The sequence below is a fragment of the Oncorhynchus keta genome, chromosome 7 (assembly GCF_023373465.1).
Source record: "Oncorhynchus keta strain PuntledgeMale-10-30-2019 chromosome 7, Oket_V2, whole genome shotgun sequence".
Lineage (NCBI taxonomy): Eukaryota > Metazoa > Chordata > Actinopteri > Salmoniformes > Salmonidae > Oncorhynchus > Oncorhynchus keta.
In genome coordinates this window covers 42,883,635-42,898,205 of record NC_068427.1, presented here as the reverse complement: position 1 = coordinate 42,898,205, position 14,571 = coordinate 42,883,635, and the positions used below count along the sequence as shown (strand labels likewise).

At 44.7% G+C, this 14,571-nt stretch overlaps 2 long non-coding RNA genes across 11 annotated transcripts; one reads left to right on the top strand and one right to left on the bottom strand.

The window, feature by feature from the left end:
* Positions 1-3,266: 3,266 nt before the first annotated feature.
* On the bottom strand, positions 3,267-7,380 carry LOC127931166 (uncharacterized). The gene is made up of 3 exons (XR_008140091.1): positions 6,927-7,380; positions 5,140-5,168; positions 3,267-5,109 (listed from the first exon to the last, which is right to left on the bottom strand). It is a non-coding gene; the product is annotated as an uncharacterized LOC127931166 (long non-coding RNA).
* Positions 7,381-7,841: 461 nt separating this feature from the next.
* On the top strand, positions 7,842-14,330 carry LOC127931167 (uncharacterized). 10 transcript variants are annotated; one of them, XR_008140094.1, is made up of 4 exons: positions 7,926-8,067; positions 8,144-8,219; positions 8,372-9,283; positions 9,360-14,330. It is a non-coding gene; the product is annotated as an uncharacterized LOC127931167 (long non-coding RNA). The 10 variants fall into 10 exon arrangements; XR_008140100.1 differs by having other exon boundaries at positions 8,144-8,903; positions 9,132-9,283; XR_008140098.1 differs by having other exon boundaries at positions 8,144-8,979; positions 9,132-9,283.
* The last annotated feature ends 241 nt before the right edge of the window (positions 14,331-14,571 follow it).

The following is a 14,571-nucleotide window of genomic DNA, read 5'->3' as shown; positions in this document are numbered from 1 at the left end:
AGGAGCACCTCCTCCCAGCTGCCCACTGCTCTGAGGCTCGGAAACACTGTCACCACCGATAAATACACTATAATTGAGAAATTCAATAAGCCTTTCTCTACGGCTGGCCATGCTTTCCACATGGCTACCCCTACCCCGGTCAACTGCCCGGCACCCTCCACAGCAACCCGCCAAAGCCCCCACCATTTCTCCTTTACCCAAATCCAGATAGCTGATGTTCTGAAAGAGCTGCAAAACCGGGCTAGAAAATCTGGACCCTATCTTTCTAAAATGATCTGCCGAAATTGTTGCAACCCCTATTACTAACCTGTTCAACCTCTCTTTCGTATTGTCTGAGATTCCCAAAGATTGGAAAGCTGCCGCGGTCATCCCCCTCTTCAAAGGGGGAGACACTCTAGACCCAAACTGCTACAGACCTATATCTATCCTACCCTGTCTTTCTAAATTCTTTGATTGCCAAGTTAACAAACAGATTACTGACCATTTCAAATCCCACCATACCTTCTCCGCTATGCAATCTGGTTTCAGAGCTGGTCATGCACCTCAGCCACGCTCAAGGTTCTAAACAACATTATAACCGCCATCGATAAGAGAAATTACTGTGCATGCGTATTCATCGACCTGGCCAAGGGTTTCAACTCTGTCAATCATAACATTCTTATTGGCAGACTCGACAGCCTTGGTTTCTCAAATGATTGCCTCGCCTGGTTTACCGACTACTTCTCTGATAGAGTTCAGTGTGTCAAATCGGAGGGCCTGTTGTCCGGACCTCTGACAGTCTCTATGGGTGTGCCACAGGGTTCATTTCTCGGGCCACCTCTCTTTTCTGTATACATCAATGATGTTGCTCTTGCTGCTGGTGATTCTCTGATCCACCTCTATGACACCATTCTGTATACTTCCCCTCCTTGGACACTGTTAACTAACCTCCAGACGAGCTTCAATACCAACTCTCCTTCCGTGGCCTCCAACTGCTCTTAAACGCAAGTAAAACTCAATGCATGCTATTCAATCGATCACTGCCAGCACCTGCTCGCCCGTCCAGCATCACTACTCTGGGCGGCTCTGACTTAGAATACGTGGACAACTACAAATACCTGGGTGTCTGTTTAGACTGTAAAGACTCCTTCCAGACTCACATTAAGCATCTCCAATCCAAAATTAAATCTAGAATCGGCTTCCAACTTCGCAGCAAAGCATCCTTCACTCATGCTGCCAAACATGCCCTCGTAAAACTGACCATCCCACCGATACTCGACTTCGGTGATGTCATCTATAAAATAGCCTCCAACACTCTACTCAACAAACTGGATGCAGTCTATCACAGTGCCATCTGTTTTGTCACCAAAGCCCCATACACTACCCACCATTGCGACCCGTACGCTCTCGTTGGTTGGCCCTCGCTTCATACTAGTCGCCAAACCCACTGGCTACAGGTTATCTACAAGTCTCTCTGCTAGGTAAATCCCCACCTTATCTCAGCTCACTGCTCACCATAGCAGCACCCACTCGTAGCACGCGCTCCAGCAGGTATATCTCACTAGTCACCCCCAAAGAGAATTCCTCCTTTGGTCATCTTTCCTTACAGTTCTCTGCTGCCCATGACTGGAACAAATGACAAAAATCTCTGAAGCTGGAGACTCACATCTCCCTCACTAGCTTTAAGCACCAGCTGTCAGAGTAGCTTACAGATCACTGCACCTGTACATAGCCCATCTCTAAACAGCCCATCTATCTACCTACCTCATCCCCATACGGGTATTTATTTATTTTGCTCCTTTGCACCCCACCTGCACATTAATCTTCTGCCGATCTACCATTCCAGTGTTTAATTGCTATGTTGTAATTACTTCGCCACCATGGCCTATTTATTTCCTTAACTTACTTCATTTGCACTCACTGTATATAGTCTTTTTGTTTTCTTTTGTTCTACTGTATTATTGACTGTATGTTTTGTTTATTCCATGTTTAACTCTGTGTTGTTGTATGTGTCGAATTGCTACGCTTTATCTTGGCCAGGTCGCAGTTGCAAATGAGAACTTGTTCTCAACTAGCCTAGCTGGTTAAATAAAGGTGAAATAAAAAAATATAAATAAAATAAACTTTGGGGGGTGAATAGTAATGCACGCTCAAGTTTTTTTGTCTTATTTCTTGTCTTTCACAATGAAAAATATTTTGCATCTTCAAAGTGGTAGGCATGTTGTGTAAATCAAATGAAACAAACCCCCCAAAATACATTTTAATTCCAGGTTGGTAAAGTATATTGTGTATATCGATGGCATCCTGGTCTACTCGGCTACCTTGGAGGATCACATCGCTCACGTCCGAGTTGTCCTGGAACGCTTCCTGGCTAACCACCTGTCTGTCAAGGCTGAGAAGTGCCAGTCATCAGGAGGCTGTCTCCTTCCTAGGCTACCAAATCAGCATGCAAGGAGTGAAGATGGATGTCAAGAAGGTAGATACAGTCAGGTCATGGCCAGTCTCAATCACCATAAAGGGGTTACAATGGTTTTGTAACTCCTTTATGGGGTCATCAGGAACTTCAGATCCATCGCTGCTCCTCTTACATCTCTCCTCAAGGGTAGTCCCCATAGGTTTGTGTGGAGTCCAGCAGCCTACGAGACCCACAGCCTACTTTAGGGACGTTTCACCTCCACCCCATTGCTCAAACACCCAGATCCCACAATATCATTTGTTGTGGAGTTGGACGCTTCAGATGTGGGCGTGGGGGCAGTTCTGTCTCAAAGATAAGGTAATCCAGAGAGATTGTACCAGTGTGCATATTACTCTAAGAAACTGTCCCCTGCAGAGAGGAATGATGATGTCGGTGATCAAGAGCTCCTGGCTGTGAAGTTGGCATTAGAGGAGTGGAGACACTGGCTGGAAGGCGCCAAGGACCCATTCATCATCCTCACTGACCATCGGAACCTGGAGTACTTACGGACAGTGAGGAGGCTGAATCCGCGCCAAGCAAGGTGGGCACTTTTCTTGACAAAATTTGACTTCACGCTGACCTATCGCCCAGGTTAAATTCTAGAGAGGGTCCTGTCCAGAATGCACCTATAATCCATTCCTCTTGAGTCATAGCCCCTGTGGTGTGGTCTGGGACATACACTGGGGCAAAAAGCTATTTAGTCAACCACCAATTGTGCAAGTTCTCCCACTTAAAAAGATGAGAGGCCTGTAATTTTCATCATAGGTACACTTCAACGATGACAGACAAAATGAGGGGAAAAAAATCCAGAAAATCACATTGTAGGATTTTTTAATGAATTTATTTGCAAATTATGGTGGAAAATAAGTATTTGGTCAATAACAAACAAGTAAGATTTCTGGCTCTCACAGACCTGTTACTTCTTATTTAAGAGGCTCCTCTGTCCTCCACTCATTCCGTAAATGTTTTATCCTGAAATACTCCCCAGTACTTAACGATTACAAGCACACCCATAACATGATGCAGCCACCACTGTGCTTGAAAACATAGTGTGGTACTCAGTAATGGATTTGCCTCAAAAATAACACTGTCTTCAGGACAAAAAGTGAATTGCTTTGCCACATTTTTGCAGTATTAGTGCTTTGTTGCAAACAGGATGCATGTTTTGGAATATATTTTATTATGTTTTATTATGTACAGGCTTCCTTCTTTTAACTCTGTCAATTATGTTAGTATTGTGGAGTAACTGCAATGTTGCTGTCAGTTTTCTCCTACCACAGGCATTAAACTCTGTAACTGTGTCACCGGTTACTAGGAGTGGTGGGTAGGAGTCAGGCGCAGAGAGCAGAGGATTCAGTGATTAGTAATATTTATGTGCAAGAATAGTGTTTAACATGATTTTTTTATGACTTCCTCATCGCTCATCTCAAATAATGTGCGGGGTAAAAAAATAAATAATCTTAAACACTATTCTTGCACATAGAGTGAGTCCATACAACTTATTATGTGACATGTTAAGCACTTCTTTACTCCTGAATTTACAAGATATTTTAGCTTTTCATTTTTTCTTAATTTGTAAAAATGTCTTAAACCATAATGGGTATTGTGTGTAGGCCAGTGACCAAAAATATCAGTTTAATTCATTTTAAATTTAGGCTGTAACACAACACAATGTGTGAATACTTCCTGAAAGCACTCTATACCACTACCTATACCACTACCTATTCCAGTATGTATAACAACATCTACAATATACACTACCTGTACCATGATCTACACCGGCATCTACCGTATATTACTATCTATACCACTATCTATACCAACATCTACAGTATACCACTATCTATACGAGCATCTATATCGGCATCTACAGTATATTACTATCTATACCAGCATCTACAGTATACCACTCTATACCAGCATCTACAGTATACACTACCTGTACCATGATCTACACCGGCATCTACCGTATATTACTATCTATACCACTATCTATACCAATGTCTACAGTATACCACTATCTATACGAGCATCTATATCGGCATCTACAGTATATTACTATCTATACCACTATCTATACCAATGTCTACAGTATACCACTATCTATACGAGCATCTATACCAGCATCTACCGTATATTACTATCTATACCACTATCTATACCAACATCTACAGTATACCACTATCTATACGAGCATCTATACCAGCATCTACCGTATATTACTATCTATACCACTATCTATACCAACATCTACAGTATACCACTATCTATACGAGCATCTATATCGGCATCTACCGTATATTACTATCTATACCACTATCTATACCAACATCTACAGTATACCACTATCTATACGAGCATCTATATCGGCATCTACAGTATATTACTATCTATACCAGCATCTACAGTATACCACTCTATACCAGCATCTACAGTATACCACTATCTATACCACTATCTATAAAGGCATCTACAGTATATCAGTATCTATACCTCAATCTACACCACTATTTTTTACCAGCATCTACAGTAGGGATGCACAATATAATAGTGACGATATCGAAATAGGTCGATATTAGCTAAAAATGCCAACATCGGCCCAATGTCTAGTTTAACGCCGATGTGCAAAACCAATGTCAAAGCTACCTATATCACAAAACCGATGTCAAAGCTACCTATATCACAAAACCAAATGTCAAAGCTACCTATATCACAAAACCGATGTCAAAGCTACCTATATCACAAAACCGATGCTCACACTGCCCTACCCTGTGCTTTGACCTCATTCTCCCCTCTCTCTCCAGATGAAATCTCGCGTCTTGTGACGGCCGGCCGCCCAACAACCTGCCCGCTTGACCCTATCCCCTCCTCTCTTCTCCAGACCATTTCCGGAGACCTTCTCCCTTACCTCACCTCGCTCATCAACTCATCCCTGACCGCTGGCCACGTCCCTTCCGTCTTCAAGAGAGCGAGAGTTGCACCCCTTCTGAAAAAACCTACACTCGATCCCTCCGATGTCAACAACTACAGACCAGTATCCCTTCTTTCTTTTCTCTCCAAAACTCTTGAACGTGCCGTCCTTGGCCAGCTCTCCCGCTATCTCTCTCAGAATGACCTTCTTGATCCTAATCAGTCAGGTTTCAAGACTAGTCATTCAACTGAGACTGCTCTTCTCTGTATCACGGAGGCGCTCCGCACTGCTAAAGCTAACTCTCTCTCCTCTGCTCTCATCCTTCTAGACCTATCGGCTGCCTTCGATACTGTGAACCATCAGATCCTCCTCTCCACCCTCTCTGAGTTGGGCATCTCCGGCGCGGCCCACGCTTGGATTGCGTCCTACCTGACAGGTCGCTCCTACCAGGTGGCGTGGCGAGAATCTGTCTCCTCACCACGCGCTCACCACTGGTGTCCCCCAGGGCTCTGTTCTAGGCCCTCTCCTATTCTCGCTATACACCAAGTCACTTGACTCTGTCATAACCTCACATGGTCTCTCCTATCATTGCTATGCAGACGACACACAATTAATCTTCTCCTTTCCCCTTCTGATGACCAGGTGGCGAATCGCATCTCTGCATGTCTGGCAGACATATCAGTGTGGATGACGGATCACCACCTCAAGCTGAACCTCGGCAAGACGGAGCTGCTCTTCCTCCCGGGAAGGACTGCCCGTTCCATGATCTCGCCATCACGGTTGACAACTCCATTGTGTCCTCCTCCCAGAGCGCTAAGAACCTTGGCGTGATCCTGGACAACACCCTGTCGTTCTCAACTAACATCAAGGCGGTGGCCCGTTCCTGTAGGTTCATGCTCTACAACATCCGCAGAGTACGACCCTGCCTCACACAGGAAGCGGCGCAGGTCCTAATCCAGGCACTTGTCATCTCCCGTCTGGATTACTGCAACTCGCTGTTGGCTGGGCTCCCTGCCTGTGCCATTAAACCCCTACAACTCATCCAGAACGCCGCAGCCCGTCTGGTGTTCAACCTTCCCAAGTTCTCTCACGTCACCCCGCTCCTCCGCTCTCTCCACTGGCTTCCAGTTGAAGCTCGCATCCGCTACAAGACCATGGTGCTTGCCTACGGAGCTGTGAGGGGAACGGCACCTCAGTACCTCCAGGCTCTGATCAGGCCCTACACCCAAACAAGGGCACTGCGTTCATCCACCTCTGGCCTGCTCGCCTCCCTACCACTGAGGAAGTACAGTTCCCGCTCAGCCCAGTCAAAACTGTTCGCTGCTCTGGCCCCCCAATGGTGGAACAAACTCCCTCACGACGCCAGGACAGCGGAGTCAATCACCACCTACCGGAGACACCTGAAACCCCACCTCTTTAAGGAATACCTAGGATAGGATAAGTAATCCTTCTCACCCCCCTTTTAAGATTTAGATGCACTATTGTAAAGTGACTGTTCCACTGGATGTCATAAGGTGAATGCACCAATTTGTAAGTCGCTCTGGATAAGAGCGTCTGCTAAATGACTTAAATGTAATGTACCTATATCACAAAACCGATGTCAAAGCTACCTATATCACAAAACCGATGTCAAAGCTACCTATATCACAAAACCGATGTCAAAGCTACCTATATCACAAAACCGATGTCAAAGCTACCTATATCACAAAACCGATGTCAAAGCTACCTATATCACAAAACCGATGTCAAAGCTACCTATATCACAAAACCGATGTCAAAGCTACCTATATCACAAAACCGATGTCAAAGCTACCTATATCACGTATTGACGCCGCGTAAAATGTTGCGCTACACATGCAACACAGAGAGACAACTCAAAGGCGAAATACTTTAATGCCAAGATAATGGTATTCATTGCCCTTGACAATCAACTGTTCTCTGTCATGGGTGATGTTGGCATTCACAGACTGGTCGAGCACCGGTACACACTACCAAGTGCGTTATTTTTCAGATGTTGCCCTACCGGAGTTACACAGTATAGCTACACCACTATTAACTTCACGACTGACATTTGGACCAGCAATATCAGCCCCACGAGGAGGCTGAGTCTGACAACACAGTGGGTCGTTGAAGATTTCGTGCTGAGGAAAGTTGTAATTCATGCTCATGAATGTGCTGGTTGTCATACCGCTGCTGCCATTTCAATGCATTTGAGAACATGTTTGAAACATGAACACACTAGCCAGCTCCATTCGAACAACTGACTCGAGAAATAAGCTCATCAATTGTGCCTGCAGCAGACGTGATACCCTCTGTCGTGGCACTGAAACGCCTGCTAAACTAAATTGCAGACAGGCTGTGAACAAGCGATGCGGTGGCATTCTCTCTTTACTGTGTTGCCACCATGCTAGATGCTAGGTACAAGGACTGCTACTTCTTTAACAGGCATTCTCTCTGAGCCTCTTTACTGTGTCGCCACCATGCTAGATGCTAGGTACAAGGACTGCTACTTCTTTAACAGGCATTCTCTCTGAGCCTCTTTACTGTGTCGCCACCATGCTAGATGCTAGGTACAAGGACTGCTACTTCTTTAACAGACATTCTCTCTGAGCCTCTTTACTGTGTCGCCACCATGCTAGATGCTAGGTACAAGGACCGCTACTTCTTTAACAGGCATTCTCTCTGAGCCTCTTTACTGTGTCGCCACCATGCTAGATGCTAGGTACAAGGACCGCTACTTCTTTAACAGGCATTCTCTCTGAGCCTCTTTACTGTGTCGCCACCGTGCTAGATGCTAGGTACAAGGACCACTACTTCTTTAACAGACATTCTCTCTGAGCCTCTTTACTGTGTTGCCACCATGCTAGATGCTAGGTACAAGGACTGCTACTTCTTTAACAGGCATTCTCTCTGAGCCTCTTTACTGTGTTGCAACCATGCTAGATGCTATGTACAAGGACCGCTACATCTTTAACAGGCATTCTCTCTGAGCCTCTTTACTGTGTTGCCACCATGCTAGATGCTAGGTACAAGGACCGCTACTTCTTTAACAGGCATTCTCTCTGAGCCTCTTTACTGTGTTGCCACCATGCTAGATGCTAGGTACAAGGACTGCTACTTCTTTAACAGGCATTCTCTCTGAGCCTCTTTACTGTGTTGCCACCATGCTAGATGCTAGGTACAAGGACTGCTACTTCTTTAACAGGCATTCTCTCTGAGCCTCTTTACTGTGTTGCCACCATGCTAGATGCTATGTACAAGGACCGCTACTTCTTTAACAGGCATTCTCTCTGAGCCTCTTTACTGTGTTGCCACCATGCTAGATGCTAGGTACAAGGACCGCTACTTCTTTAACAGGCATTCTCTCTGAGCCTCTTTACTGTGTCGCCACCATGCTAGATGCTAGGTACAAGGACTGCTACTTCTTTAACAGGCATTCTCTCTGAGCCTCTTTACTGTGTCGCCACCATGCTAGATGCTAGGTACAAGGACTGCTACTTCTTTAACAGGCATTCTCTCTGAGCCTCTTTACTGTGTCGCCACCATGCTAGATGCTAGGTACAAGGACTGCTACTTCTTTAACAGGCATTCTCTCTGAGCCTCTTTACTGTGTCGCCACCATGCTAGATGCTAGGTACAAGGACTGCTACTTCTTTAACAGGCATTCTCTCTGAGCCTCTTTACTGTGTCGCCACCATGCTAGATGCTAGGTACAAGGACGGCTACTTCTTTAACAGGCATTCTCTCTGAGCCTCTTTACTGTGTTGCCACCATGCTAGATGCTAGGTACAAGGACCGCTACTTCTTTAACAGGCATTCTCTCTGAGCCTCTTTACTGTGTTGCCACCATGCTAGATGCTAGGTACAAGGACTGCTACTTCTTTAACAGGCATTCTCTCTGAGCCTCTTTACTGTGTTGCCACCATGCTAGATGCTAGGTACAAGGACGGCTACTTCTTTAACAGGCATTCTCTCTGAGCCTCTTTACTGTGTTGCCACCATGCTAGATGCTAGGTACAAGGACTGCTACTTCTTTAACAGGCATTCTCTCTGAGCCTCTTTACTGTGTTGCCACCATGCTAGATGCTAGGTACAAGGACCGCTACTTCGATGCAGACAAGAAACAGGGTTTATGTGAAATGTTACATACACAGTTGGACAAGATGGAAATGGACACAGTGACCGTGTGCACAGAGGAAGAGGGGCTACAGACAGAGATGAAACTTCACTGCTTGACATGTATGATGAAATCCTGGTTGAGAATGAAACGACTGAACAAATGAACAACGAAATAGCAAGTAAGTGAAAGAAATAGGTTCTGACTATGTTTTACTGGTAATGGGGAAGTTCTTCTGCCACTCAGCAAGGAAGAAGCCACTGCTCCATAACCGTCATTAAAAAAAACAGACTACAGTTTGCAGCTGCACATGGGGACAAAGATCGTACTTTTTGGAGAAAGGGCCTCTGGTCTGATGAAACAAAAATGGAACTGTTTGGGCCATAATGACCATCGTTATGTTTGGAGGAAAAAGGGAGAGCCTTGCAAGCCAAAGAACACCACCTCAACCGTGAGGCACGGGGGTGGCAGCATCATGTTGTGGGGGTGCTTTGCTGCAGGGGGGCCTGGTGCACTTCACAAAATAGATGGCATCATGAGGTAGGAAAATTATGTGAAAATATTGAAGCAACATCTCAAGACATCAGTCAGGAAGTGGGTCAAATGGGTCTTCCAAATGGACAATGACCCCAAGCATACTCCAAGGTTGTGGCAAAATGGCTTATGGACAACAAAGTCAAGGTATTGGAGGGCCATCATAAAGCCCTGACCTCAATCCTATAGAAAATGTGTGGGCAGAACTGAAAAAAATGTGCTCGAGAAAGGAAGCCTTCAAAACCTGACTCAGTTACACCAGCTCTGTCAGGAGGAATGGGCCAAAATTCACCCAATGTATTGTGGGAAGTTTGTGGAAGGCTACCCAAAATGTTTGACCCAAGTTAAACAATTTAAAGGCAATGCTACCAAATACTAATTGAGTGTATGTAAACTTCTGACCCACTGGGAATGTGATGAAAGAAATAAAAGCTGAAATAAATAATTCTGTCTATTATTAGTCTGACATTTCACATTCTTAAAAAAAAGTGGTGATTCTAACTGACCTAAAAGAGGGAATTTTTTATGAAGATTAAATGTCAGGAATTGTGAAAAACGGAGTTTAAATGTATTTGGCTGGGGTGTATGTCAACTTCCGACCAACTGTATACCACTATCTATATCAGCATCTATACTGCTATCTATACCAGCATCTACAGTATATCACTATATATACACCACATATACACCACTATCTATAGCTCAATCTATACCACTATTTACAGTGGGGCAAAAAAGTATTTAGTCAGCCACCAATTGTGCAAGTTCTCCCACTTCAAAAGATGAGAGAGGCCTGTAATTTTCATCATAGGTACACTTCAACTATGACAGACAAAATGAGAAAAACAAATCCAGAAAATCACATTGTAGGATTTTTAATGAATTTATTTGCACTATCTATCTATACCACTATCTATCTGCACCACTGTCTACACCACTATCTATCTATACCACTATCTATCTGTACCACTATCTATCTGTACCACTGTCTACACCACTATCTATCTATACCACTATCTATCTGTACCACTATCTATCTGTACCACTGTCTACACCACTATCTATCTATACCACTATCTATCTGCACCACTGTCTACACCACTATCTATCTATACCACTATCTATCTGTACCACTATCTATCTGTACCACTGTCTACACCACTATCTATCTATACCACTATCTATCTGTACCACTGTCTACATCTCTATCTATCTATACCACTATCTATCTGTACCACTGTCTACACCTCTATCTATCTATACCACATGGTGACATCCTGGACTAGTCCAAAGAGCTGCCACTTTAAAGTCCCTTTGAATGTCAGAAGAACTTGTATCAAAAGACAAATTAATGTCCTGCACCCAGTAGAGTTGTTTGACAGGTAGAAAGGTATCATTTTCGGAGTAGACTATCATTGTAAATAAGAATTTGTTCTTAACTGACTTTGCCTAGTTAAATGAAGGTTAAATAAATAAAATACAACAAAATTCAGAATGAGATGTCCTAACTGCTTTCATACTCCCCATAGGGCTGGGTGGAAGATCTGTTGTGGAAGTACTAATCCGTTCCCTGTAGAGCTTCTTTGAGGAAGAGCATGAAGAGACAAAGAGAAGGCTACAGCCACAGGTGTCTTTCTGTTGAACACGAGTCAAATCAAAAATGTTCCAAGCTAAATCAAGATCATTGCATCCTCTGGTAGGCCACCAACCAACTATTGTATTTGTCGAGGCACAAACATGATTTGTATACTATCAGAAAGCCTTGCTCAGTCAGCATATATCCCATGTACTGAATGTGTAGATAATCCACAGAGATACAATTGTAGCTGTGTGGAACTGTACAACAGCGTTAACATCAGTTTCCAATCAGACAACTGCTTTCATACTCCCCAACAGCACTTTTCTGTTTATACATTTGAAAAGCCAATGCAAAGACTTTGCCATGATGGAATGTGCTCTTTCTTTCCTCTCTTTAGCTCAGCAGAGATAAGAGAACATCTGTAATTATGGGAAAGGCATTTTTCTGCATTTTATTATTCTCTAAATCAGATGCCTTGGCAGACCGACTGGGAGAGTGACATACTTAAACTAGCTTTGTGGTTGTGTGTTTCACAAAATCTCCACGGAGAATAAAAGACAGAACGAGCTCCAGATTTGGGTGACCTCCCTCCTGGCACGCAGAGACACTTTCAAAGACCAAACGAGCCCGGCAATGCTTTCAGCGCCACATTACACTCTCTACACAACTTCTGACAAAAACTATGAAGGCGGTCTTGGATCCGAGAGACTGAGAGTTTTTGCTGCGTGGGAATGTTTCACCCATTAGCTTGTTTTGTTGAAAGGGGTTTTGACCAAATGTAGGACGAGGAGCATGGAGGGTATTCTAAAATAACCTGCAACAAATCTATAGAAATATGAACAGGTCAGTATTATTCATATGCACAGTAGGTAGTGGTCTGTGAATAAAGGAAAAGGTTCAGAGGAATGACTCTGGTTTCAGCTTAGGATCCCTCCGTCCGACTCCATCCCTGACATGTGAGTCACACTACAGTACAGGGGGGGGCGGTTTGTTTTCCTTCTCCCAGCCAAGCCTCTATGTGTGGTGATTTCATATTATAACTGTGTCAACCATTCTGTTTTGGAATAGCTCACCTCTTTGTTCCTTTTTGAAAGAGCTTCACGGCAACGGACATCTGCGTTCTTTCATTGAAAAAGAAAAGTCCCTCAAAAAGTGAGATGAGGCAAAACAATACAGTGTCCCTGTGAAACACATGCCACATTCTGACCACCGGGGCCATTATAACACAGCCTCAGTAATACAGTGTCCCTGTGAAACACATGCCACATTCTGACCACCGGGGCCATTATAACACAGCCTCAGTAATACAGTGTCCCTGTGAAACACATGCCACATTCTGACCACCGGGGCCATTATAACACAGCCTCAGTAATACAGTGTCCCTGTGAAACACATGCCACATTCTGACCACCGGGGCCATTATAACACAGCCTCAGTAATACAGTGTCCCTGTGAAACACATGCCACATTCTGACCACCGGGGCCATTATAACACAGCCTCAGTAATACAGTGTCCCTGTGAAACACATGCCACATTCTGACCACCGGGGCCATTATAACACAGCCTCAGTAATACAGTGTCCCTGTGAAACACATGCCACATTCTGACCACCGAGCCATTATAACACAGCCTCAGTAATACAGTGTCCCTGTGAAACACATGCCACATTCTGACCACCGGGGCCATTATAACACAGCCTCAGTAATAGTGTCCCTGTGAAACACATGCCACATTCTGACCACCGGGGCCATTATAACACAGCCTCAGTAATACAGTGTCCCTGTGAAACACATGCCACATTCTGACCACCGGGGCCATTATAACACAGCCTCAGTAATACAGTGTCCCTGTGAAACACATGCCACATTCTGACCACCGGGGCCATTATAACACAGCCTCAGTAATAGTGTCCCTGTGAAACACATGCCACATTCTGACCACCGGGGCCATTATAACACAGCCTCAGTAATACAGTGTCCCTGTGAAACACATGCCACATTCTGACCACCGGGGCCATTATAACACAGCCTCAGTAATACAGTGTCCCTGTGAAACACATGCCACATTCTGACCACCGGGGCCATTATAACACAGCCTCAGTAATACAGTGTCCCTGTGAAACACATGCCACATTCTGACCACCGGGGCCATTATAACACAGCCTCAGTAATACAGTGTCCCTGTGAAACACATGCCACATTCTGACCACCGAGCCATTATAACACAGCCTCAGTAATACAGTGTCCCTGTGAAACACATGCCACATTCTGACCACCGGGGCCATTATAACACAGCCTCAGTAATACAGTGTCCCTGTGAAACACATGCCACATTCTGACCACCGGGGCCATTATAACACAGCCTCAGTAATAGTGTCCCTGTGAAACACATGCCACATTCTGACCACCGGGGCCATTATAACACAGCCTCAGTAATACAGTGTCCCTGTGAAACACATGCCACATTCTGACCACCGGGGCCATTATAACACAGCCTCAGTAATACAGTGTCCCTGTGAAACACATGCCACATTCTGACCACCGAGCCATTATAACACAGCCTCAGTAATACAGTGTCCCTGTGAAACACATGCCACATTCTGACCACCGGGGCCATTATAACACAGCCTCAGTAATACAGTGTCCCTGTGAAACACATGCCACATTCTGACCACCGAGCCATTATAACACAGCCTCAGTAATACAGTGTCCCTGTGAACACATGCCACATTCTGACCACCGAGCCATTATAACACAGCCTCAGTAATACAGTGTCCCTGTGAAACACATGCCACATTCTGACCACCGGGGCCATTATAACACAGCCTCAGTAATACAGTGTCCCTGTGAAACACATGCCACATTCTGACCACCGAGCCATTATAACACAGCCTCAGTAATACAGTGTCCCTGTGAAACACATGCCACATTCTGACCACCGGGGCCATTATAACACAGCCTCAGTAATACAGTGTCCCTGTGAAACACATGCCACA